The 13,145-nt window shown below is 47.8% G+C and overlaps 1 protein-coding gene across 1 annotated transcript in view; it reads left to right on the forward strand.

Moving 5' to 3' along the window:
- The first annotated feature begins 6,573 nt into the window (after positions 1 to 6,573).
- Positions 6,574 to 13,145, forward strand: part of LOC119433519 (latrophilin Cirl-like) — a 290,667-nt gene continuing 284,095 nt past the window's right edge. The window contains 1 exon segment of the mRNA XM_037700760.2: positions 6,574 to 6,636. The gene's annotated coding sequence lies outside the window, so the exon portion shown is untranslated.

The raw sequence follows: 13,145 nt of genomic DNA on the forward strand, positions 1-13,145 counted from the left end.
CGCTTGCTATCGGGCAGCGGAAAAATGCTCTATAAACGTTTCCTAGGCAGGCGCGCAGGCGCAGACGACCCGAGCCTCCGCCAGTATGGTGGCGCCATCTAGGTAAGGCGCCTGCAAACGCAGTAGGCGCAGACGACGAGATGCGATTCAGACGAGGCGCGCAATCAACGCGATCCCGAGCTGCCCGAGCCTCCGCCAGTATGGTGGCGCCATCTAGTTAAGGTGCCTGCAAACGCAGCGTGCCCGACATGTAAGTTGCAGTTGCAAGGCTAGATCGGGCTCAGCAACCTCCTGTGCAGAGAGCATTACAAGCCGCAGCTCGCCGTCGACGCCGGGCGGACAGTTCAGATCGTTCTCGTCAAAACGAGGCGAAGAGACTTTGCCGCGAAGACCATGGTGTGCGTGGTGCCGAAATTGGAGCTACACTTGAGCCGCTCCACCAGCTTACGCTGTGACTGTGCTGCGTGTGCCGAGCAGGCCTGTGACTTTTTTTTTTCTGAGCTCTCGCGTCCCGTAAAATTTTGTGGTTGACTGTACGTAACGACGATGACGCTATAACTACTGAGGCACGACGACGCAGCCAACAGCATAACAGAATGGATGGATAGAGAGTTACGGTGCTCTCTCGCGATAATGTGTTACAAGTGGTGTCCGCATCCAATACTAATTCAAGGCTGCATTGAGCACAGCACGATAACCCGTTTCGGTAGCCATGGCGTTAATTGCGCGCTGCTGTGCTCGAGGTCGCGGGTTCGATGTCGAGGCGAAATTCAAGAACTTTCGTGTTGTTTGATTTATGTGCACGTTAAAGAACGTGCAGGTGGTTAAGATTAGTCAGGAATCCCCCACTACGGCGAGCCTGGTAATCAGATCGCGGTTTTGCCACGTAAGACCCCGGTAACTAATTTTAATCCCAGAACAATGACGGGCAAGGAAAAGTGGAGTATAACGAAGGGGAGAGAGAGCACGGCGTGCAGAGGAGGCAGAGTCCACTTGAACCAACATGATCGCATGACGGATGGGTCATTACGTTTCGGCTTACTCCTCTTAGCCCTAACAAAAACCAGGCATGGCAATCAACTGCATTTCTACAAAAAGTCGATTGAATGCAACACAAAGTCTATGCTAGCGCAACATGATTTCCATAATTACTTTTGTGAGGGCTAGGCAAAAGGTTCCCGTACATATCCGGCCTCGCAGATATAGCCAGATATATACGATATGGCTGGATATATACGGTATGGCCGGATATGTACGATATGGCCGGATATATACCAGATATGTCCTCGCAGATGTGTCTTCTCAGACCGTATAGACACTGATGTTTCCGTCATAGCGTCCGAATAAAGCCGCTAAATATTTAACGGCATTGGGACTTCCACAAAAAGGAAGCCAGTCGAATATGCGCGATGCTTTTTTCGCTTCCGTCCAAGAACTTTTTCTGCACGAGAAATATCCATGGCACGAGCACGTATGAAGATAGCGTGTGCGCAGCCGACCGCATCGCCCCGCGTACTATCGACCCCTAGCTGCCCATCGACCGCCACGCGGGGCTGCGAATTTAATTTTAGCCACCTCCCGGCGAAGTAATGGCGTGGCCGCCAATAACAGTTAGGCTATCGAGCGATGTCCGAGTCGAGAACCAGGCTGCAAGGAAGGGGAGGGGGGGGGGGGGGCGGAAGGTGGCCGGGGATGTTCCTCTCTGTGTTACCTCTTCCCTCTCTCCCCTTTTGCGCCACTCAGCGAAAAGCGCCGGAACTTAATTCCTTCTCTCTTTTTCTTTTTTGCTTCCCTCCATTGTTTCCTCTTTTGACTCTTCTGTTAATGTGCAAGCTCTGCGCAGTGCAGGGACTGACTGTATCACGCCGTTCACCTTTTGCGCCATTCACTCGTTCGCCTCCACTCAGAATGTCAACCACAGATGATCGAACGGCGATGTGCTGCGCACGGGGATGGCTTGCGGCCGCGCCGCCGGGAACTGGGGGAATCGCTTTGTGGCGAGTGCGAACGCGTTTTGCGTGGTGTCCTATAATGTGGCAAGCTTTATCGACCGCAGTTTTCCTACGTTAAGGTGATCGATGCGCTGTCTAATTCGTATATGCACACCAGTATCAGCCGGATCTTCCTTGTTTTTTTATCCCCTTCCCCTCTTTCTTCCACATAGTGGTGGGCTTCCCGAAAGGAGAGCCGGGTGAAAATGAGAAAGCGGGAACTTTGGTATACATCTGCATGTCTTCGTCTAATCGCCCCCTGACGACTTTGTTTACTCAGTATGAGAGTATGCTGATTAAGCTTCATTATTTCTCGTTTCGTTTGATTCTGGCTCCACGCTCGTTTATACAACGCACGTACAGCAATCTGCGTTTGGTCGAGGGAAAATCGAAACATTCTCAGTATGCAGCTAAACGACTTTGAACCACTGTAGATGCTGCACGCGCATCGTAAAACAATGCTAAAACAAAGCGAGTAAGGACGCGCCCGGAGGAAACGGGTGCAAATACCTTTTAGGCTTAATAACGTCTGCTTGCTGCAGAGTAATAAATGACGGAGGGAAGATTTGATCTGTTCTCTAGTGCATGTTTCATGCATCGTTTGTCATTTCCGCCAAACCTGCTAGTCGCGCGCTAGTCACGAATTGGACGCGAACGCGTATAAGCATTCCCTCCTGCGTGCATATCAATTTGTGTTTCATCAGATCCATCTGGAATAATACGCTAGGCGTACCGCCAGGCAAATCTCTCCAGGACTCATTAGAGATCCATCTATCTATCTCTAAGCCCGCTTGCAGTGTCTGCTGCCTATATTAGCGGCTCTTTGCAACAGATAGCTTCGCTCCAAATGTGTCGCAGTCACGTCAATGTGGCAAGACTCACACAGAAGCTGACCTAAAGTTTTTTTTTTTTTTTTTTTTTTTTTTTTTTTTTTTTTTGCATAGACTTACGCCAATTGAGTTGCGATGGCTTGTGCCGGCCGCACTACCGTCAGATTTTACTTGTGAAAGCAAGTTGTGCTTTGTGTTAGCACTGGGTCGCGTCATCCTGTCTGAACCCTCTTGTGTGCAATATCTAATAATTGAGCAGAGAATGAAAAGCAGACTCAATGTTGTTCCTGGCCACCCGCCGCGGTCGCTCAGTCAGCTGAAGCGTTGCGCTGCTGAGCACGAGATCGCGGGATCGAATCCCGGCCGCGGCGGCCGCATTTCGATGGAGGCAAAATGCAAAAACGCCCGTGTGCTTGCGTTGTATAGTGCGCGTTAAAGAACCCCAGGTGGTCAAAATTAATTCGGAGCTACGGCGCTCCACTATGGCGTGCCTCCACTACGGCGTGCCTCAAAATCAGAACTGGTTTTGGCTCGTAAAACCCCAGGGAGAAGAAGAAGATCTTGCTCCTGGCCGTGCTGATTGTTTCATATTGTATTGAAAAGATAAATGTGGACAACGACCGAGGTATATAAATAAGTGCGTATGACTTGTATATGCTTTTAGGATTTATTTCGCGTTCAGTAATGTTTTCAGTACAATATGAACCAACCAGCTTAGCACGGAGCAATCTTAAGCTTATGGGAACGCTCATGCTTTCGAAGATTACATGCCGCACTGAGAAACTGGCTGTAGGATGGCGATGCGGGCCAGGTTGTTGAAGTTCATCATCAGTGGTATCAAGAGCACTGACAGACAGGTATACAGGTACGACCGCGCATTTGGGACTTAGTCATCAACATTTGGGGCTTAGCCTTTCATGTGGCTATCTCTATCTAACTATCTATCCGTACGCTCTAATGTACTCATGTTGAATTTCAGAAGACATTGCCCGAAGCTTTTCGTTTGTGAGAATTATTACCTCGACAGGTTCATCGGTGGTTGATCGACGAACGTCGTTGCAGGGAGCTTGGTCAGATTAGCAACTGCTTTCCTTAGCAATGTTTATTTACGCGCAGCTGACGTTGGCTTCAGTGACATTCATTGTTCTACTACTGTTAATAACTTTAAGCCTTCCTCTTTCTGTGAACTCTTTTCTTGTTTGGATCTCAACAGGGCGTGACTGCGCATAAACGGGTAATTGACGTTCGTCCCTATAAAACTTGCACGAAAGGAATGCAAAGCTGCCAACAGGCGTTGCGTTCCTCCTATATCAAGATCCATTCAATTACTTCTCACTTTTTTGTTCTGTTTATTTTCTTATGTCGATATCGAGCTTAATCTCTTTCCACGCGATGACGCCGTGCACGCCAAGCGCAATTGTTCATCGCGGTTTATCTATTTCACGTTGTCGTTTCCGTCCGTTTCTGTCTGTTCTTTATTAATGTTATTTTTAGCTCGCACATTTTTTTTTTTTTCAGGACACGCACACGCGCACACGAAGTGCGGCTTTCGGGACGCCCAGCTCGCGTCCCCATTGTCCTTCCTTACGCGGGTGCCAGTTTTATGTGTTTCCGGCTTCGACGGTGGATCGAAATTGGACATCCGGCTTCGGATCAGTAGTTGGCTCTATAGTATATTGCGGGTGGGAGTAGGAAAGAGGCAAAGGGGGAGGCGGGTGGCAGAGACGGTCGAGACTTCTGAGCCCCTCGGCGGCTACGGGTCCGAGCCATCTCCGAGCCCATGGCTCGATCGGTTTTCTTCCTTGATCCTTCGATCATAGGCTTGGAGCGCAGAAGGAAAAAGCGGTTTTCTCCCTCCTCCTCTTTCAAGAGCTTCCATTCTTGTTACCTCCTCTCCCTCATCGAACCCTCTCTTGATGGAGTTTTCTCGTGCTACTCTAATGCCTCCTCCTCGCCACCTTTTTCCGTGCTCCACGGTCCTTGCGCGGTCACGGAAGACTCCCATCACGAGGTTCGCACGATTGTATAGCCTCAACTGCGGCTTTGGCGACCTCTCGATTCCCATTGAACTGTAACGCGTGCTTCTTTAGTCCTTGCTTTTTTTTAGTTTTCGCTTCACCAGCCACGATGGCTCAGCCTGCTATGGCGTTCTGCTCCTGAGCGCGAGGACGTGGGTTCGATCCCTGGCTCAGAGGCCGCATTGCAATGGAGGCTGATTGCAAAAGCGCTCATCCACTCTACTTTTGGTGCCCATTTAGGGAACCTCTGGCAGTCAAAGTTATTCCGAAGCTTCAACTTTGTACATCCCACTGTGGTCACAAAATTCTTCTACATGTCTAGAAGGGTCTTTCCACCCCCTCACCCCAAATAGAATAGGGCGCAAGCTGTTTCGCTTAGACTTTTACAAACCGGCACATATCCGTGTCTGGCAGTTCTGCACGAAGTTTACCCAGACGTATATCGCGACGACGCCTGCCCGTCCTGCGGGCAGACCTCCACTCTAGCACACATGCTCTGGGAGTGCGGGTCGAGACACCATAGAGTCTAATGGAGATGCTCCAGAGTAAGCCGTGGTGATTTTGGCGTCACCCCAAGTTCAGCAAGGATGAGTGGGACTCGCTACTGCGTAGCCCAGCTCTAGACAAGCAAATCCTGGCTGTCCGACGTGCCCGCGACCGGGCCGGTGGGCTAGACCTGCCGGTCCCGACGTGGGACTAGCCGGGTGCGCGACAAGTTCGCGTCCTCGCCGGACCTCTAATAAAAGTTATTTCACTCACTCATCCCATTGTGACACAAGAGGTACATAATCCCTAAATAGGGATTCGTGTCGTGGCCGGTACGTGTCGTAATGTTCCGTGCATACAACTGTCATCACCATTACTCCCCAACACCACCTTGATAGCACAAGGCCTGTTCACTCCGATCCATGACGACATGCTACCTGGCCCGACTGCCATAGAGTCTAATGGGGATGCTCCAGAGTAAGCTGTGGTGATTTTGACGTCACCGCTTTCGTCACGCCGGCGTTGGCAATGGAAGTTTCGGCCCAGGTAGCATGACGTCATGGATCGGAGTGAGCAGGCCTTGTGCTATCTAGGTGGCGTTGTGCTCCCTCCACAAGCGCCTTCGTCCTGGTGACATCGCTGCCCATGCGTCTCACACTGCGCACGCGCCTGGTTTGGTGCTTGCATTTCGACACAGCTTGTGATTGCTGTAGTGCATAAGAATAGGAATTTTATAAAAATAAATTTGGGACCTTTGTTGTGCAAGAACATACACGTTGCGTATGATGAAAGCAAGCGCCATTGTATTGCCGTTAGTTTTATAGCATTTAATTAACCGCTTGAGTTATGTTTCGCTTGACATTGATTCTGATATGTGCATTAGATCTGCATAATTTTTTTTTTTCTTCCGGTCTTCTGGGTCACGATTTTGTGGCGATGCCTTTTCCGATGCCATTCCTTTTCGTGCTTTTCGCGATTCGTCAGTGGTCAGAGTGGCTCTGCGCCAGCGTTTGCAGTGGGATCAGGTGGCCGTGAACGGTGGATTATAACAGTGGCATGGAATCGAGTCGAAGGCATGGCTGCGAGATCGCGGCCCAGTTCTCGATAAGAGACGGTGCAATGGGTCCCTATCCTGAGCATTGAACCACTCCCGAACAGGGCTGTCTAGTACCGTGCATGCAGATTAACGCCAACGTGTGCAGTCATTCGGGCAGGCCTAATTTTCTTCCCTCTTCTTTCGCAGTGTTTCTTCTGGATGAACGGCCACCGTATCCTGCATTGCGATTGCGCCATGCCCCTCCTGCTGTGAAGGTGAGTGTTACATTTCCAACTCATTGCGCGCGCTGTGTATTGACATTTTAATTCCCAACTACTATGTGATGGAAGGTACACGCCGAGTGGTCATGACGCCGGCTTTTCATGTTTAACCACGAGCCTGCTTTCAAGTATACTCTGGGCGTCCAGAAAGAAAACTCACGACGATCATGTCCTCCTTCCCTAGCGCCCTTTTTCCCCAATACGTCCCAATTCCACATCTTCTCATATTGGCCTGATTTATCACGAAGAATGATTTATCAGACCTAATGCACTGAACAAACACGGCGAACATTGCAGGTGACGGGACAAGCGATATCGGTTTTTGGTGAAGTTTGTGATTTGTAAACATTTCTGATTCAATTATTTTAACCCTATAATGCCCGCGTATCATATCTGCAGTGCTGTTTAGCTTGCTCAAAATTTGAGTTTGTATAGGCGTAGGAAGCTTAACACATATATCATTTTGTAAATAGGTTTTGATGCGCTGTGGCATGTTATCATTTGCGAATAGTTCAGCAGACTAGTTAGCAAAGAAATAATTACTATGGTAATTTTGCTCTAACTTAAGTACTGATTCATTGGTGGTGTTCATGATTTTTTTTTTTTTTTCAAAACTGTGTTCTCTATGGCCATAAATAAAGGTGAACACGTTTCTCTAATCTTGATGCGCAGCTGTTTTGGGGCATTACACAGGTGTCAACTTACCAATTTTCAAAAATGTTCGCAAGAACTATACAAGACATGAATAAAAGTTCTGCTTCCTGCAGTTGCTAGAATTTAACTTTATCTCTCAAAGGCAACAAATGTTCATTCGAATCGGTCCATCGGTTGTCCCATGAGAGCCGTTCTGCGTTTTACATGCGCTTTCACATAGGGAGGATAGGATAGGAATAAACTTTATTATCTCAGTTAATTGGCGCCGCGCTGTAGCGTCCTCTCGAGAAAACCCTTTATTTAAATACGTCACATCGCTACGCAAACTTTAAGGCCGTAGCGGGGTTGCTTAACACTGGACTGTTGGACACTTTCTGAAACTGCTCGGAACGCGATATCTTATTACCCACTCGGCTTCGGCCGTACGTTCTAATTTTTCTTGGGTACAGCCTGCGCGCAATAGAATAAAGTACTGATTTTTACCCCCACCGTTCCTGGTCGCAGTGCCTGAACATGCTTCCTGTAAAAATCGTGTTCTGTCTTCTTGCTCTCATCAACGAGTGATCATAATAGAGCGTAACCAATACAGCACATCACAATCTTTACGGCAAGGTATATCTCCCGTTATATGACGTCAATGTCATGGAACGGTCGTGTTTAGTTCGGCCTGATACCGCATCTGCGCGCTGCACATCCGTACCAGAATCAAGACCGTATGTATACAGTGCTCATGGAATGAAACGCGACAGTAGATCATTAAGGTGGAACAATTAATATGTGCAATTCCTCCAGAATTATATACAACCTCGCGAAGGATATGGTCACTAAAGGTGACGCGGACTGATCTAAGTGTATTAAACAAAATGACGCCGATGTCGCAAGAACTGCCAACGTTGCAAACGCAAGTATGCGCATTGGTTAGGCCTAAATTGACGCGTTCCATTCCGTGAGCGCTGTACATCGTGATGTAGGATTGTTTTCACGGTCTTTGGGTATCCATTGATGTGTAGGAACACATGCATTCTTGCAATTATGAATTCGTGATTTATAAGCGCGGTTCAGTAGCAAAAGTATCGATCTAAGGGAATGATAAAACAAGTTTCTACGGTCCTCAGACCTTATACCGAAGCTTTCTGACTTGCTTCATTGTGTATATGTGTGCCTGTGAGTGTCCGTGATCTTTCTGTGTTGTGGGGTCACTGTCTACTCTATTATAATTATCACTCAGAACCTGGAGTATGATGCCAGGCGAGCAGCCAGACTAACATTCCCTGCTTATCAGTAATGTCTGCGCATCTCTCTCTTCCTTGAACAAGTTATCTGCCTTCCGGTATCTCGTGTCCAAATGTAACCGTTCTGCCGGCATGCCAATTTCGTCTCTGTGACACACTATCGCGCTACAAAAAAGAAATTGCTTCCTTACCTGCGAGTGACACTGCGCCGTCTGTCTCCATAAAACGGGAGCAGACGATAAGGTACGAAACTCGTGTCGCGAGTGATGAACCAAAACGAACAGACGACGAAAGCTCCAGAAATGATTGCTCCGTCGTCTTAAATTACAGCATACTCGCGGCTCCCTTTTTTTTTTTTTTACCTTTCGTGCTTACCTTTTTCTATTTCGAATAACCTTGTATTTAGAGCGTTAACGCTTACTTCGCCGTGAGCTCTCACTTTCTTAGAAGGATCCGGAAAACCGAAGAACGAAAACTCGTGTCGTCGCTGTCAGCACGGCCTTACAAGCAATGACCAAATAGCAAGGTGGAATACAACCGAAAAAAAGAAAAAAGACAGCTTCTAGATCCTCATATCTGCCTTTTCGCGAAAAGAACTCTCATTTTCCAATTTCCTTACAGCTTTCTCATCTCTCGCCCGCTGCAGATGCTTCTCTTTCCTTTTTTTTTATTTCGGAAGTGGAGTTTTTCTATTTGAATCTTTTTTAGACGCGTGAGGATTTTCATCCGACGTTGGTCCTGGCGCTCGATTTGCGAGCTGCACATCTTTTCGCTGCTCTCCTATCGCATGTACTTGCTCTGTTTGAGATTGTGTTTCATTTTGCGTAATATATTCTCTTCCCTTCAAATATGGTTCTTTTTTTTCCTTTTTTTCCCTTTCATAACCGTCGTCTTACGACGGCCTCCTCTGTCTCAAAGCCAATCCGAACCCCGAGGTAAGGAAAAAAAGGGGGAAACGCAGGGGAAAAGGGGAGAAAGGAGCTAGAGTTGCGTTTGTACATAGTGTGCTACCGGGAAAAGAAACTCCTCTCCCATCTTTCCCCAATGATTCGCTTCCTCTTCATACTTTTCATCCCTTTTGACAAGCCTAATTTATCACTCGACTTCCCTCGCCTCCCCTTTAAACGTCTTTCTGCGATGCCTCCTTCCCGTTTCTTCTTCTTTTTTCCCCACAGCTGCCTTTTCGTTTTTGAGGAAGCCACGTTGTCGTAGCCGATGCTCTCGGTGACAGCTACTCGACGTCATTTTTTGTTCTCTCCGCAAAACTCGTGCTCGGTGAGATCCTGGCTCCTTTCGTCCCCCAACTCCTCCCACCCGGCACCTCTGCGCGCAGTCCATATTTCCCTTTTTTCCCCTCGTTTTTCTGCAGGCCTTATCACTTTCAATCTTGTACTCGTAGGGTTGTGTTTAGTCGAGTGTCGCGTCAGGATGGAGCTTGCGTAATTTGTGAATCGTCGGTTGCAACATTAGGCAACCGTAGTGTCATCACTGTGCGCTACTTAATGAAGCGTGTGCATAATGCATCCGAGATTAGGTGACGGGTTGACGAATATTTAACACTTACTCGGAAACTCTCTTAATAGCGCTACCTTACCTTATCTCTCCTTTAGTTGCTTTGAAGAACAGAAATTAAAAAAAAATGCTAAGTAAGCACGCAGGACTTTGAATTCGGTGATTTGGTTCATTATTAGTTGGGAAATGCAGCGCAAAGAATAGAGAAAAGCTTGTCTAGTGTTCCATATTTTCTTTGTCCCTGTCTTTGTGCTGCATTTCCCAACTAAGTAAGCACACCTGAATGAAATAATAATACGATGCTGTTAATCAGACGCGTGGAAGCAATGGACTACGACAAAATGTATCCATTGTTTACATGAGCAGCACGGCAGTGTTTTGTTCATGAAGCTAGTTCGATGGAGGCGAAATGCAAAAACGCCCGTGTGCTTGCGTTAAAGAACCCCAGGTGGTCAAAATTAATCCGGAGCCCTCCACTACGGCGTGCCTCATAATCAGAACTGGTTTTGGCACGTAAAACCCCAGAAAGAAGAAGATGAAGCTAGAGCGGGTAATTCCTCTGTCAATTAGTCATTTATTTTTATTCTTATACTTATGTATTAATAAATTAATTTGTTTTAAATTTCTATGATAATACCACCCGGTTCGTGGCCTATCCCCCTCAGTGGGTTCTGCCAAGTGTTGGGGCATCATCATCATCATCATCATCACCTCTGTGCATATTGCTGCATAGATGGCCTATTTTGCCAAAGCTGTCTGGACAGCTATGTCATTGTATTGTGTCGTGTGGCCCTACAGCAGGAATAATTTAAGCAGTTTCCTTCGTCGTATTTGCTTATCCTATATTTCAGATCCGCCGGTAGCGGACGAACTCGTAGGCTGTGTTATGCCTAATTAAGCTGCCTGAACGAGATCGACAGCGCCTCAAACTTGATGTGGAGGGCTGTAAAGGGTTGGAAATCGTGCAAATTAGCGTCGGAAGCACGTTTCGACTCAATATGAGCGTCAATAAATTCATACACGAGCGCATTTGCGGCGATATTCACGTTGTCGGTGCGATGTTCTCACTCGGCGGCCGCTCGCACGGCGATCAGCACACTGGTTTTGTCGGCGTCGTCGGCACGAAAGCTTAACACGCTACGATCACTCGCTGTCGTCGGTCGCGTCGTCGGTCGCGTCGTCGGTCGCGTCGTCGGTCACTTCTTCGTCATACTTGTATTATAATATAGGTCTCCCACTGGCCCAGTATGACAACTGCAGCCGGCCGAGCGTTGGCGCCGGCGTGAGGTCGACTTCTGACCGACATCGGTGTCGTGTGGACATATATTGTGATGTACCGAACGTTAGCCGAATATCGCTGGGAACAGCTGAAGGTTCTACCGAAACACACAGAAAATACCGCGTCGTCGACCGGCACAGCGCCGACAATAACGAGTTCGCGTCCTTGACGACTATGCTTCATACGCGTGCGTCGTCAGCTGCACGAACCACCGACGCCGTACAAAGCGTTTTCGGCGCTCGCCGCTAGGGTACAGCGCATGCGCACTCGGGATATGCAAAAGGCGGATTGAGGTCACCTCAACTCCTCACGAACAGCTGCTGAATCATGCCATAGTCACTGACCCAGCCGTCCCCCCCCCCCCCCCCCCCCCCCCCCTCGGCGGGTCAGGTGGAGTTACAGCACTGATTATACGTATCGCAATCCTATTTTGTAGCACATGTTTTCTTCAATTACGAAAGTGGCTTCGCTCGCACGGGTTATCGCGTTATGCTGGGAAGTTTCTTTGAAATATCTCGCATGATCTTGTTGCTTCGGCCCTCGATCCTCGTGTTCAGTTGCGGTAAATCAGTCTACTCCTTCGCTTGTTATAAGCAAATGCTGGGTGCTTCATTTATAAAGCTGGCTTCTCCCACAGGAGTAATCGAGTTGCGTTTCGAAGTTTGTTCGAATTATCTCGCATGATTTTTTTTTCGGTACGGCTCCTTTTCAGTTGCGGTAAATCAGGCTACCCCTTTGCTTGTTTTAAGCAAATTCCGGCCCGCGCACTATCGGCACTGTAACTGGGGCTATAAAACTATTCGAAGGTAAACCGCACGCTTAATGTGACGGCAGTTTTTTGGAACGCACACGCAAACACGATTTGCGCAAGCACGCGTCATACAGCGAATCACCCCGTTTATTTTGTCTTGGCAGTACACACACAACTTGCAGGCCTCGACAGAAATTGTTGTTCCGAGAAAAATGGACGTGTTCTCTGAGAAATATGATCTGCCGCTGCACAATTGTTCATACCCATGTTTTTACTTTTTTTTTTCCTTCCTCCTTTCGGACGAAATAGGTCTCTCTTTTTGCTCACGTGCAGAGCTGTACTTCGTTTTATCAGTTCCATTCAGCGTAGCCAAAGGTATACGAGTTGAGCAAGCCGCTCGGCAACGAATACTCCCATTTAAAAGTCGTCACAAAAAAATAAGTGGTCTTTCTGTTCACTTTTTGGATGTCTTCAATAGACATTCTGTTGAGTTGCAGTAGAATAACACGCATGATTTTTGTAAGGACCGGCCTAGTGCGCCAAGAACGATCCTGGTCGAGCTCTGTTAAACGATAAAGCGTGCGACAAGGGTAGGTGGCTTTTCTGCAAGGTCATCATATTGTGCAAGTTAGCCTAATGAAGGTCTTCATAACGGGATGACTATAAAACACGAGACGTGGTGGAAATTAGCAGTTACAACTAGTTGAGTTTTATTACAAGTGACTTTACATTATCCGTGTGTTTCCTGGTTAGAAAAAAATATATAGTTGTAGTTTCGCCTTTACTACAACTACATCGATTGCGATAGCAAATTAGTGGGCAGCTATACGAAGTAAGGATAATCGTTTTATCGGCCGTATAAACCAGTAAACAAAGGCATACTAACTAAATGAACAAGCATGGTGTCACGCGCGCACAAGCAAATATGAACAAATCTCACTCGATGAGCGCGGAAACTCGCTGTCAAAACGCCGGAGTGAGCAAGCGCGGCGGCAGCAGCGAGCGAATTGACCTTCGTGCTGGGTCTCGCATCAACGTTAACTAAACCGCAAGAACACAGCGCACGGCGGACTGT

Source organism: Dermacentor silvarum, chromosome 11 (assembly GCF_013339745.2).
Source record: "Dermacentor silvarum isolate Dsil-2018 chromosome 11, BIME_Dsil_1.4, whole genome shotgun sequence".
NCBI lineage: Eukaryota > Metazoa > Arthropoda > Arachnida > Ixodida > Ixodidae > Dermacentor > Dermacentor silvarum.